The sequence below is a fragment of the Gossypium hirsutum genome, chromosome A13 (genome assembly GCF_007990345.1).
Source record: "Gossypium hirsutum isolate 1008001.06 chromosome A13, Gossypium_hirsutum_v2.1, whole genome shotgun sequence".
Lineage (NCBI taxonomy): Eukaryota > Viridiplantae > Streptophyta > Magnoliopsida > Malvales > Malvaceae > Gossypium > Gossypium hirsutum.
In genome coordinates, this window is record NC_053436.1 from 97,811,620 (window position 1) to 97,824,181 (window position 12,562).

General features: G+C 34.1%; 1 pseudogene; it reads right to left on the reverse strand.

Annotated features, from left to right (window-relative positions):
• Positions 1–2,936: 2,936 nt before the first annotated feature.
• On the reverse strand, positions 2,937–8,999 carry LOC121212334 (50S ribosomal protein L13, chloroplastic-like; annotated as a pseudogene).
• Between the last annotated feature and the right edge of the window lie 3,563 nt (positions 9,000–12,562).

Sequence of the window (12,562 nt, forward strand, 5' to 3'; positions counted from 1 at the left end):
GTGGTGGTAGAGGTTGGGTTCCACAACCACAGCGCTAAGCGAAGAGGTTATCATGGTGGTCGGTGTCGTGGTGGCTATGGTCGTGGTCGAGCAGGACATGGCAATCATGGATTATCTTTCCCCATAAGATTGTTTGTATATTCCTGAGTAGCACCAATCGACTGAACCTTTTGAAACTGCGATATCACCAGTAATGTTTTAGGGAGTTATATCGATGGGGTTGTTATGGTTACTCATAAAGGAGGAGTTCAAAATATACTAATAAAAGTCTTTTAGAACATGAAAAAAAATAAAAACAAAATGAAAAACAAAACAAAGTGAAAATAAATGGACTCAAAAGTCCTCATCGGCAGTTGGATCTTGAGGTGGTGGTGTTAGAGGCGAAATGTGGAAATGTTTGCAAATCTGCTGCAGAGTCGCCTCTATATTGTCGAATCTCTGAGTGGAGTTGTTGAACTGCTAGGTGCAATATTACTCGAATCGAGTTAGGTGGTTAGCAATTTCTGTCAATGAAGCAGCCGCATGAACTGGTCTGTGACTCGGTGGTGGCTGAGAAGGTGGGTTCTCATGAAAGGAAGGGATATCATCAGTAATATCCTCGGGGTCATCTTGATCGGTGGCTCGTGCTAATCGATATTGAAGAGGATTGAACCCACGATGGTGCTCTATCATCCTCATGTGGAGCATACTTGAGATGCCCTGTAGGGACATCTGACCGATGAGTGTGAGTGATGAAGATTGCGCCAATATGTTCAGGAGCCCAAAATGTCGAGCTAAACGAGTCACGTAAGGGCCGATGCAGATGGCCCCATTTCTGTGTTGTTCGATCTGATAGCAAAAGGCGAGGGCGATGAAATATGCGAGATAGAAAACATGCCCTTGCCTCATGCTCCATAAGAAGTATGCATCGTGAGTATTAACGATGCCAGTGCTCTCTTGTCGCCCTGTTAAAGTGTGGGCAAGTAGTGCGTGAATGTATCGTAGGGCTGGGGAGAGAGATGATGCCTTGGAACAATTGGGATCATAGGCTCCTACTGTAGGTGAGAGATCCTCCCAACAAGATAAGGGTGAATAATGAATCTAACAGTGAAGATGGGGAAAATCGTCAGCCTCCATAAATTCGTCGGTATAAAGTCCCAAGGCCACGCCGAACTCTAGGACACTTAGTTGACGCACTAGACCGTCAAGTCGAAACTGAATGGTGCCTGGGTCATCGAACTCTACCATGACTATCTAGAGGTGGAATGTTGAGCACAGTTCCAAAGTGAGCTCCATATAAGTTGGCTCTATGATGTTAAAGAAACGGTCCCATAGAGCGGTAGTGAGAAGGGCCCGAACTGAGTCAGCCAGGTGGACCTGCTCTAATGCGGCATAATTGATGCACCGGCCCACACCAAGGGGTCAGGCACGTAGAATATGAAACAACTCCTCCTGAGGTCCTAGTGGGAATTGGAGAAAAGGATGGCGCACCTCAGTGGTCACACTCAAGGAGGTCGCATTTGACCTCTTTCTCTTTTTAGAAGCTGGGACTGCAGACTTTTCACCACGAGTATTTGTCATGTGTTCTTGAAAGAAAACAAGGAAACATCACTGAAGATGCACTAAGTCATAAGACGATAGAATCAAATGACAAAAAGAATGTATGCACACTCAAGTATGCTGAATACCTATAGTAACAATAGCGACAAAAATATTGAAATAATACGGACAAATCATGACATAGCGAAAAAAACTAAACACCCAAACACCTAAATAAACTAATAACATCAACAGTTAACCTGGAATCATAATGTTTAGAAACAGGGTAATAAGCTATGTGAATCACAATGTTCATGAATCAGTAGTCATCTTGAAATCAAGTCGTGAAAATAAATAAAGGAAAACCAGTGATAACTAAGGCTCCGTTTTTTTGCCAGTAAAATATTTTCCGAAAAATAATTTCCGGAAAATAATTTACTTTTCTGAAAATGATTTACTTTTCTGGTGTTTGGATGAATCTGTGTAGAATATTTTCTGCTGTTTGGTAGATTTCCTGAAAATATTTTATAAAAGCTGTTTTAAATGAAACAAATATATATTTAAGAATTTATTATTAAATCTTCTTAACCTTTAGCTATTCAAGTTCTTTTTTCACATGGAATATTATATTTTTCACATGTTTTAATTATTGATTAATTATAAATTAATCACAACTGGTAACTTTTAGCTATTCATACGACTTGCTTGAGGCAAAAAAAGGAAAATTTTTTACTTATTTTGAAGAAGTCTTATTTTTTACAAAAATTTTTACTTATCTTTATTATTGCATATTTAAATTTGTACTAATCATTCTTTATTTTATATCTAAAAATTATAAAACATGTGTTAAATAACATAAAATTATTACAATAATAACTAAAAATAGCATAAAATTATTACCTTTTATTGAAACAATAACAGCTACTGTAACAGAACAAATTAGTCCACTGACAAAGCTTATACAATCTTAAACATTTACACTGATTACACAATACAACCATCCTTATCATCATTCCATCAATCTGCCCATAACCAATTTGAGAACAGCAGGTGTATCAACTGTGACCGCACCGCCACCTTCACCGATGGTTGATTGGATCACTCCGTAATTTCAACAAACCTACTCAAATGCATCCCACTCAATAACAAAAAATCATACATCATTACAGAATTTGAAGGGTACAACTGCATGTCTACACATTATATCTACTTTATCTCCAATCTAAGACAAGTACAACATCACTGCATAGAAAAAGCTTTCATATACAATTTGATTTCCATTAAACCTATTATCAAGTTTCAGCGAAATATATTCAAATTAGGGATAGAAAATGTCAAAAATTTAGAAATGTAATTATTTTTCATCAATTACATAAATAAAAGTATATTATGATTATAGATACCCTCTAATAGCTAGTATTAATTTTTAACCAGCCACATGATTTATTTTCAGAAACATGAGTAAATGGCAAGCAGGATGTGAAGCATTGCCTGCGCACTCTCAAGCCAGACCCTGCTTTATATTTTGATTATCTCTGCTTCTGAACCCTCTTGTCTCGTATTGGCAGCTCAATAGGCTTCTGAGCATCGTGTGGATGGTCTGGACCCTTGTAAACCTTTAGGTGGTCAAACAATGCTCTACCAAGATGAGGAAGGCAAATGTTAGTGTTGGGTTAGGAAATAATTGATGTTGAACATCATGTACGCAGTATACAAAAGAAACAACATATTGTTTCCTGGAGTAAACTTCTGGAACAGATTGCAACCAATGGATTCAATGTAAAAGCCAATACAAGTCATTGTAATTATTGGCTTGAATTAGATTTATTCACTTTTATAAACCTTAACAAATGCACTCTACTAAGAATTATCATGATTGTATTCACAAACTGAGGTTGCTTAGCATAAACTGCATGAAAAGCTTAGCAGTAGAATAAGAGTCAGACATGCAAAGAAACCAGGCACACGATGATACAAATAGATAAATTCCAAAGGGTTATGAGGATTTACTATCCCTTTAATAAGCGAGCTAAATTAATGATATAAGGGATGGAAAAAATTATATCCATATACCAATTCATATTTAAAGTTATATGTTCCAGATTCTTCGTTTTCTCTAAAGTTCTTGTGTCCTACACCTATGTCTAACACATTCAAACATGGATATGGAGATATAGCATTCCAAATATATGGAAAATACTTAGAAAAGGTTGAGCATAACTAGCACATACCTGTAACGACCCGAACTTTAAGGTTATAGGAAAAGTGTATTTTCGGGTCTCTGTTTCTAAAAAAATGGATTGAAAAATATTTATTAAAAATAATTACGAAGTTAATTGAGTAATTAACTAGGCTTTAATTAAGTGAATTTAGCTTAATTAAGAGAAATTAGGAAAAATGACTAAATTGAATAAAGGATGAAAGTTGAACTGTAGATTAAAAGAAAGTAAAAAGGATTAAAATGGGAATTAAGCCATTGACAATAGATGAGGCGGCATACATGTAACTAAAATATAAGATTTTTCTTAAGTCATATATAAATATATTATAATTATTATTATGGTTTATATATTAGTTATTAATTATTATTATTATTATTAAATAAATTGAAATAAAGACAATTGTATGATGATAAAATTGTACAAGTGTAATATATGTATTTGAACACTTGGAATATAATTGTATATTTACTTAATTTTAGAACAAAAGATATTTATTAATTAAATAATTAAATAATGAGATTTTTGTTTGATAAATAAATTAAATAATGACAATTGTAATAAATTTATTGGTACAAATGTGAAAATATAGGTGTGTCCAATTGTAATATTAGTATTTGATATTAAATAAGATATTTATTAATTAAATAATTATATTATGAGATTTTTATGTAACAAATATATTAAATTATGACAAATGTATGGTAAAATTTGTGACATGTGTAATAATAAAAATATATACAAATGTAAAATAAATATTGATTATTAAATAGATATTTATTAACTTATTATATTATATATATATATATATATATATATATATAAAACAGAACAAAGTAAATGAAAGAAATAAAAAAGGAAAGAAACAGAATAGGCAGACGTGAAACAGGGGAGAAAGAAGGAGAAAAAGAAAGGAAAGAAAGAAAAGTGAAAATTTAAGGTTTGAAGCTTTAAAGTTTAATTGATAAGTCAATATAGCCATTTTCACTTAATTTTGATGTTTTAAAAGCTTTAGAACAAAGTTTTGATGAAATTAAATTAATATTTTGAAAGTTATTAGATTTCTAAATATTGTTCATATTGAATAAAAAGATGAATTAGGGGTTAGATTGATAGGAATTCAAGTTAGAAATGAAATAAGGATTGAATTGTAAAGTAATTCATAAGTTTTATGTTGTAGGGACTAAATTGATGAAATTTCGAAATTAGGAAAATATGCTGGAAATTTAATAATTAAGTATGAGTTTGGACAAAATTTGAATAGAAATGAAGTATGAATTGAGATAGAAAAAGTAAGTGAATTTAGTTAAGATTAAATTGAATTAAAGTAGAAATTGAATGGAAATTGTATTAATTAGATATAAATTAGTAGTGAATTAACGAATATGAATTGTTTTAATTCCCGTAGCTAATGTTGTCTCGGGAAATCTCAGCTAAGCAAAGAAAAATGGCAAAGACGAGGGGAGTTAGCTCGAGAAAATACGGTTTGTATTTCTATAATCCGAACTTAGTTATTATTTGTTATATTTATATACATATAGCAATTGTTAGTGTTAGAATTATGATGTTTTTCAATTGGAATGGATTGATTTTGGTATGCGATGAATTTATTGAATTTATATTGATTGCAATTATTTTGATTGAATTTATATTGATTGAATTATATAATATATGATTTATGTAAAAATTTGAATATTGAATGAATGTTATATTGAAAATATATTGATTGGAAATATGAGGAAATTGATATGAATATATAAGATTTGTGATATTTGAATATTTGATATTGAAAAGTGAATTGAATTGTATTGAATTATGAATTAATGTGAATAATTGAAATATATTTGTTGAATTGAATGAAAATGTATGAAATTGTGAAAATGTGTGAATATATGTGATTATTAGAATGGTATATTGATGCAAGAACTATTAAATTGAGAAAGTGAATTAAATATCCTATTAACAATATCAGACTAGATTGGATACAAATGACATGCCATAGGATTGTGATGTGAAGAGGAGATTTGTAGCTTGGCTGAGAATATGGTTCTGTTATTATATGCTTCGGTTTAACCGAAGAGGCATCTAATGCCTTATTGGTGTGTTTGGGAGGCTATATTATACTGGTGTGTTATGGAGGATTTATATTATTCTGGGTGTGTTTGGGTTGGATATTCTGGTGCGTTTGGGTGGAATCCGCGTATCTATCAGAGTCCGAGTCTTGTTAATAGGGGTAAATAAGTGAAAAAGATAAATCAAATAAATTTAATTAATCAAGCTATTGAAATGAAAATAGAAATTGAATTGAGAATTGAAAATTAAAAATTTAGATGTGAGATTGAAAACATGAACCAAAGGTTCATGAAATGATTGGAGTTCGAATTGATGATATATGATGCCACTTGATGAATTGAAATGTGATTTGAGATATATGAATCGTATGTATATAGTGAAAGCTATCAGGGATAGTAAGTTGATATGATATAAATGAAATTGACTGTTATTTAAATGGATTAAAATGGAAAATGATTGAAAAGTGCATAGCTGAGTATAGTTTATTGATATTGAATTGTGAATAAATTAAGGAAAGCTATACTGATTAGTAAGTGAAAGAATGGAATAAATAATAATAGGTTTATTTAAGAATTGAACAATTATGTTATTGTGTTTATTATATGATTTGTATAGAATTTATATGGTAAGTAGTTGAAATTTATCTATGAAATAAATAATTGAATAATTGTAATTGTTACTACGATATTAAGTATTTGTTATATTATTAAATGTTCGGATTATAGAAATACCACTGAGTATACCTATACTCAGCGTACGATTTGTTTCCGTGCGCAGGTTAAGTAAAGATAAAACGTTAAATCAACATCCTAGGTCGATCCCGAATTCAATAAGGTAAGGTGTGTTAATTATTGGTAATGGCATGTACCTAGGGTGTCTTATGTGTGTGTCATTTTGAAATTGTAAATGTAAGGATGAAATAAATAGATTTAGGTTTAGTTATGATATATAATAGAATTTGGTTAATTTGGTATGAAATTGATTTATTTGATGAAATTTGATATTTGAATAAAATTAAATATTGGATAATATGTAAATGTTTAAATTTGGTAAATAATGAATGTATCTGGTTGTGTTGGTATTTATGTGTATAGTAATTGTAAATGTTCGATAGGTCCAGTAATGCTCTGTAACCCTATTTTGGGGATGGTTTGGGGTTATGGGGTGTTACAATACCTATGTCTGATACAGAAACCAAGTCAGGATAACATAGATCTACATATTATTAGTCTTTAGTTTGAAACCAATGAACTTACCCTTCTTTTAGGAAGCATACCACGAACAACGTGCTCAATAATTCTTTCAGGAATTCTCTGCTGCAGCTGGTTGAATTTTTCCACTTTCATGCCACCTGGTCTTCCTAAATGCCTCTTGTAGAGCTTTTGTGTCCTTTTCTTTCTAGATATAGCGACTTTTTCAGCATTTACCTTTTGAGTCAAAGTAGACCAAAAAACTTTAGGATTTATAAAACAGAAAATAAACATATTGTAAGAAACCAGAAAGTAATATCAAAGCTCCCTCCCCTAAATTGCCAAATTACTATAAGGTGAATTATGATCCTTGAAGCAACCATATCTTTTTTCATAATATATAGGCAACCAGATCCATACCAATAGCTACAGGTTTCTAGAAGAGAAAATTTGTTCATACAATAAAACTGCAAAATTATACCACTCAATCCAACTCTGTTACATTTTCTAGGGTCTTACACTAAGGCACACAATTTTTTAAGAAAGGAACTTCTAAAGAAACAACAAAACAAGCACTTTTTATATTAGTATCCTTGTAAAAGAAATTGCTCAGACAAGTAGTTTATCATGATGAAAAACAATGCCATCATACTATTATCCAGATATACAGAAATAAGCATTCAATCAACCGTATAGAAGCATCTTCAAATTTCATGTCTTCAAAATTTCTAATATAAATAATTTCCCATGATGTAAAGCATTTCATAACAGTTAAGTGATCAGTAAGACTAGAAGCAAACTCAACATAATATGAAACAACCATAGAAAAGGAAAAAGAAATGACACACAACATCATATAACTCCAAATCCTATAAGCTTACACACAGATTTGCTTGAGTTCCATTTCAATCAACTACTTATATGTAGACACAAAGAACATCAAAAGCCCTGATCAAGACCCATAGACTTGCACTACTAATAGCAAATGCAGTCAACCAAAAAAATCTTTAATTTTGCACAATAGAACAAATTATAACCCAAAGAATGTGAGCAATTGTAACGTGTAAATTTCAGAGCAGCCAACAGTTTCTTTATAGTCCAACCTCTTTTCAAGTTTCAACACCAAACTAGAAACAAACAATAGAAATGAGTTCTTATAAAGAAAACAATTCCTAAATTTAGTCTTAAAAAGACACCTAATGACCAAAAAAGCCACATACTACTATCACAAAAGCTCTCATATCCACACTAGCAGTATAAGTGGCCAAATTCTTTCCACGAATATGCACGGCAATTGTTGATACCAGTCTTCCCAGAATTTTATCCGTAGCATCAACAACATACCATGTTTTTTTCTGTATTTATGTGATCATTAGCTTTAGGATACCATGTATTATTCCAAATATCCTACAAACAGAAAGAAAATGACCTGAAATAAGTAATCATTCATACTAAAAAGCAGAAACTAATCAAAACACTGCGAGAATCAGACCAGGTTACATGTATTATCAAATTTCAACAAAATATATTCAAATTAGGGATAGCAAATGTCAAAAATTTAAAGAGAAGACGATTGAAAATTTTTAATTTTGATGAGAAACTTGGGGGAATTTATCATGGATCAAAGCAAACTCTTACCGAAAAGGATGGGGGAAGGGGAAGGGAAAGGGAAGATCATGTTGCTTCATTTCCTGAAAATGTCTTACCGAAATAAAAATAGTAAGACATTTTCTTAAAGTAATAGCTTTGTTTTCCCGTGTTTTGTAATTCATTTTACTTGGGAAATTGTTTTCAGTCAAACAAACACTAGAAAAGTCTGAAAAGCTTTTCCGAAAAATATTTTCCTCCCAAACGAACGACCCCTAAGAAAATAGAAAACAAAGAATAAATTAGAGAGTTATTAAAAATAATAAAAGAAAATGAGGGAACCGATGATGTTTGGTGTAGGAGGGACAATGGTAGTGCTGTTAGCGACGGGGAACGGTGGTGGTGAACTCATCGTGGGAGTTAATGGTGGCTGAGTAGTAGGGGTTGGTGGTCGGAGTTGAGTTGGGTGTGAGTGAAAACTTGTTGAGGGAAGGGGAGGGATAATAGATCGCCGGTGGCTCATCGGAGAGTGGTAGCCGGAGTAGAGGGTAAAGCTGCAGCGGCAAAGAGGTGAATAGTGAAGAGGGGTGTGAATAGTAAGTTTAAATAGGGATGGAGAAATTTTAGGGTTAGGGATTCAATTAAAAAGGGGGCCACATTCGTGTAGGCCCCGTTTTAGGCCATACGACTGTGGCCCACGCCAGTGTGTCTCGCTCCTAGGCTGCATTTTTCGTGAAATTTGAGTCAGTATCGCACGCAGCCTTTTAGACACGTCCGTGTACCCAGGTCGAGTGGCCCACACGACCGTATCGCATGGCCGTGTGCTCTTTCGTTAGCTTCTTTCACGTCCGTGGGAGTTTCAACACATCCGAGTCTTGATTTGTACTTATGGTCTGATGATTTAAGTCAGTGTCGCCCACGGCCTGTGGACACGCCTGTGTGTCCAGGCCGTGTGGCACACACGGCTGCATCGCATTGCCATGTACTAGCTGATTCGCTATGCCCATACCCATGTCCTACTCTCTACGCCTGTGTTTTGTAGTCAGGATTGCCCACGGCTTTTGGGCACGGCTGTAGAATCTGCCCGTTTTCTATTCTGATTTGTTGACAATTTCAGTGTGTGTTCAGGTTCCCACACGGCCTTAGCCACGCCCGTGTTTAATGATTGTGTGGGTTACACGGCCGCATCGCACAGCCGTGGTGATTTAACGCATTCCGTGCCTCTGTCGATTTTTAAAAAATTAGAGTGCAGTTTCACCATGATCTGAGACACACTCGCATCCCTTAACCGTGTGGTTCGCACAGCCGTATCGCACGGTCGTGGCCAGTTATCACAGTTCGTATGTCACTTTAACTTGAGAAAATGCTTATCCTATTTTAACACGGCCATAGAAACGCCCGTGTGTCTAGGCCATGTTCGCCACTATCGAATGTCAACACTAAGGCTTTAAGAGTTTACAAGACTCAAGGCATGACCATGTCTCTAACTCGTGGTGAGCACACGGTCTAGAACACGCCCGTGTGTCAAGCCATGTGTGTCAAAAATACCTGCATTAAAACTATGAAAAATGAAAGAAAAATAAACTTATTTAGTGGGGTTAGTGCTCAAGTTGCCTCCCGAGGAGTGTTTATTTAAAGTCTAAGCTCGACTCTACCTTATGGGCATATTTAGACAGGTTCGGGAGCCGTAGCTCCTCTCTATTATCTTTAAAGTCCTCATCGTTATAAAGTTTAAGACGATGTCCGTTTACCTTGAAAGTGCCTTGGTTGGATGACTTACCTCTACTAAGCCATATGAAAAAACAATTCAAACTACGAAAGGACCTGACCATTGTGATTTTAGCTTCTCAAGAAATAATTTGAGCCTTGAGTTATATAGCAGGACAAGATCTCTAGCTTCAAATTGCTTGTGTTGCTTTAAATGAGCATCATGACAGTGCTTCGTTGCTTCCTTGTATAATCGTGAGTTCTCATATGCATTAGCTCGTCATTCATCTAACTCGTTTAGCTACATCAATCTCTTCTCACCTGCGAGTTTGGGATCAAAGTTTAGGAATTTTATAGCCCAAAATGCTTTACGCTCTAATTCAAATGGTAGATGACAACTTTTCCCGTAAACAAGTTTGTAAGGAGATGTTTCTATGGGGGTCTTTAAAGCAATTCTATAGGCCCATCAAGCATCATCTACTTTCATTGCCCAATCCTTCATATTTGACTCTACAGTCTTTTCTAGGATACGTTTAAGCTCTCGGTTTGCTACTTCGACTTGTCCACTAGTTTAAGGATGGTAAGGGGTAGCTGTTCTGTGGTAAACTCCATATTTCTTAAGGGTTTTATCAAATTCAACATTACAAAAATGAGTACCTATATCACAAATAATTGCTCTATGTGTTCCAAATCGAGAGAAGAGTTTCTTAAGGAACCTCACCACTACTCTAGCATCATTAGTAGGTAAAGCTTGGGCTTCCACCCATTTGGACGTATAATCAACGACTACTAAGATGTATTTATTCCCAAATGAGCTAGGGAATGGACCCATAAAATCATTACCCCATACATCAAATATTTCACATAAAAGCATATATGTTTGAGGCATTTCGTCATGTTTGGAAAGATTACTTGTTCGTTGGCATTTATCACAAGAAGTAACATACCTGTTGGCATCTTTGAATAGTGTGGGCCAATAAAAACCTGATTCGAGCGTTTTATGTGCGGTCCTAGTCCCACTGTAATGTCCTCCAGTAGGTCCTGAGTGGCAATGTTCCAAGATTTTAATTGCTTCTGACTTCGTAACGCATCTTTTAATGACTTGATCACATATATACGGAAAATAAAAGGATTTTCCCAAAAGTAGTTTTTCACATCAGTAAAGAATCGTTTCTTTTGCTGATGTGTCAACCCTTTTGATGTAACGTTAGCAGCTAAATAAGTCGCAATGTTTTCAAACCAATGTACCTCAGTCAGATATAGCAAAGAGTTGTTCTTCAGGAAACGAGTCATTTATCTCATGTTCATCAAGCTCCTTAAGATGTGGATTTTCTAATCTGGATAGATGATCTGCTGCAAGATTTTCTGCTCCCTTCTTATCTTGAATTTTTAAATCGAATTCCAACAATAATAAAATCCATCTTATTAGTCGAGGTTTTGTATTTGTTTTAGTAAGAAGGTATCAAAGAGCTGAATGGTCAGTGTAAACGATAACTTTGGATAATATTAAATATGGTCTAAATTTATCGAATGCAAAAAGCACAACCAACAATTCTTTCTCAGTCGTCATATAATTTTCTTGTGCGGCCATCAATGTCTTGCTAGCATAATAGATCGGTTGAAAATGCTTGTCTTTTCGCTGTCCAAGAACCACACCTATTGCAAAATCACTCGCATCACACCTTAGTTCAAAGGGTAAATTCCAATCAGGTGCAACTAAAATTGGAGCATTAATTAATTTATCCTTAAGAGTATTAAAAGCTTCTAAACATTCCTAATTGAAATCGAAAGGCACATCTTTTTCTAGTAAATTCGTTAAAGGCTTAGCTATTTTCGAAAAATCTTTAATGAATCTTCTATAAAATCCAGCATGTCCTAAAAAGCTTCGAATAGCCTTGACTAAACTAGGAGGAGGTAGTTTCTCAATAGTTTCAATTTTTGCTTTGTCAACCTCGATTCCTTTACTAGAAATTTTGTGGCCTAACACAATCCCTTCACGAACCATGAAGTGACATTTTTCTCAATTTAGTACAAGGTTCGTTTCCTCACATCTCATTAAAACTCATTTTAAATTTCTAAGGAAAAGATGGAAAGAGTTACCGAATACCGAGAAGTCATCCATAAATACCTCCATAATGTCTTCTGCGAGTTCATCAAAAATGGCCAACATGCATCTCTAAAAAGTAGCAGGAGCATTACATAATCCAAAAGGCATTCGTCGATAAGCAAACGTATCATATGGACATGTAAATTTCATTTTCTCTTGGT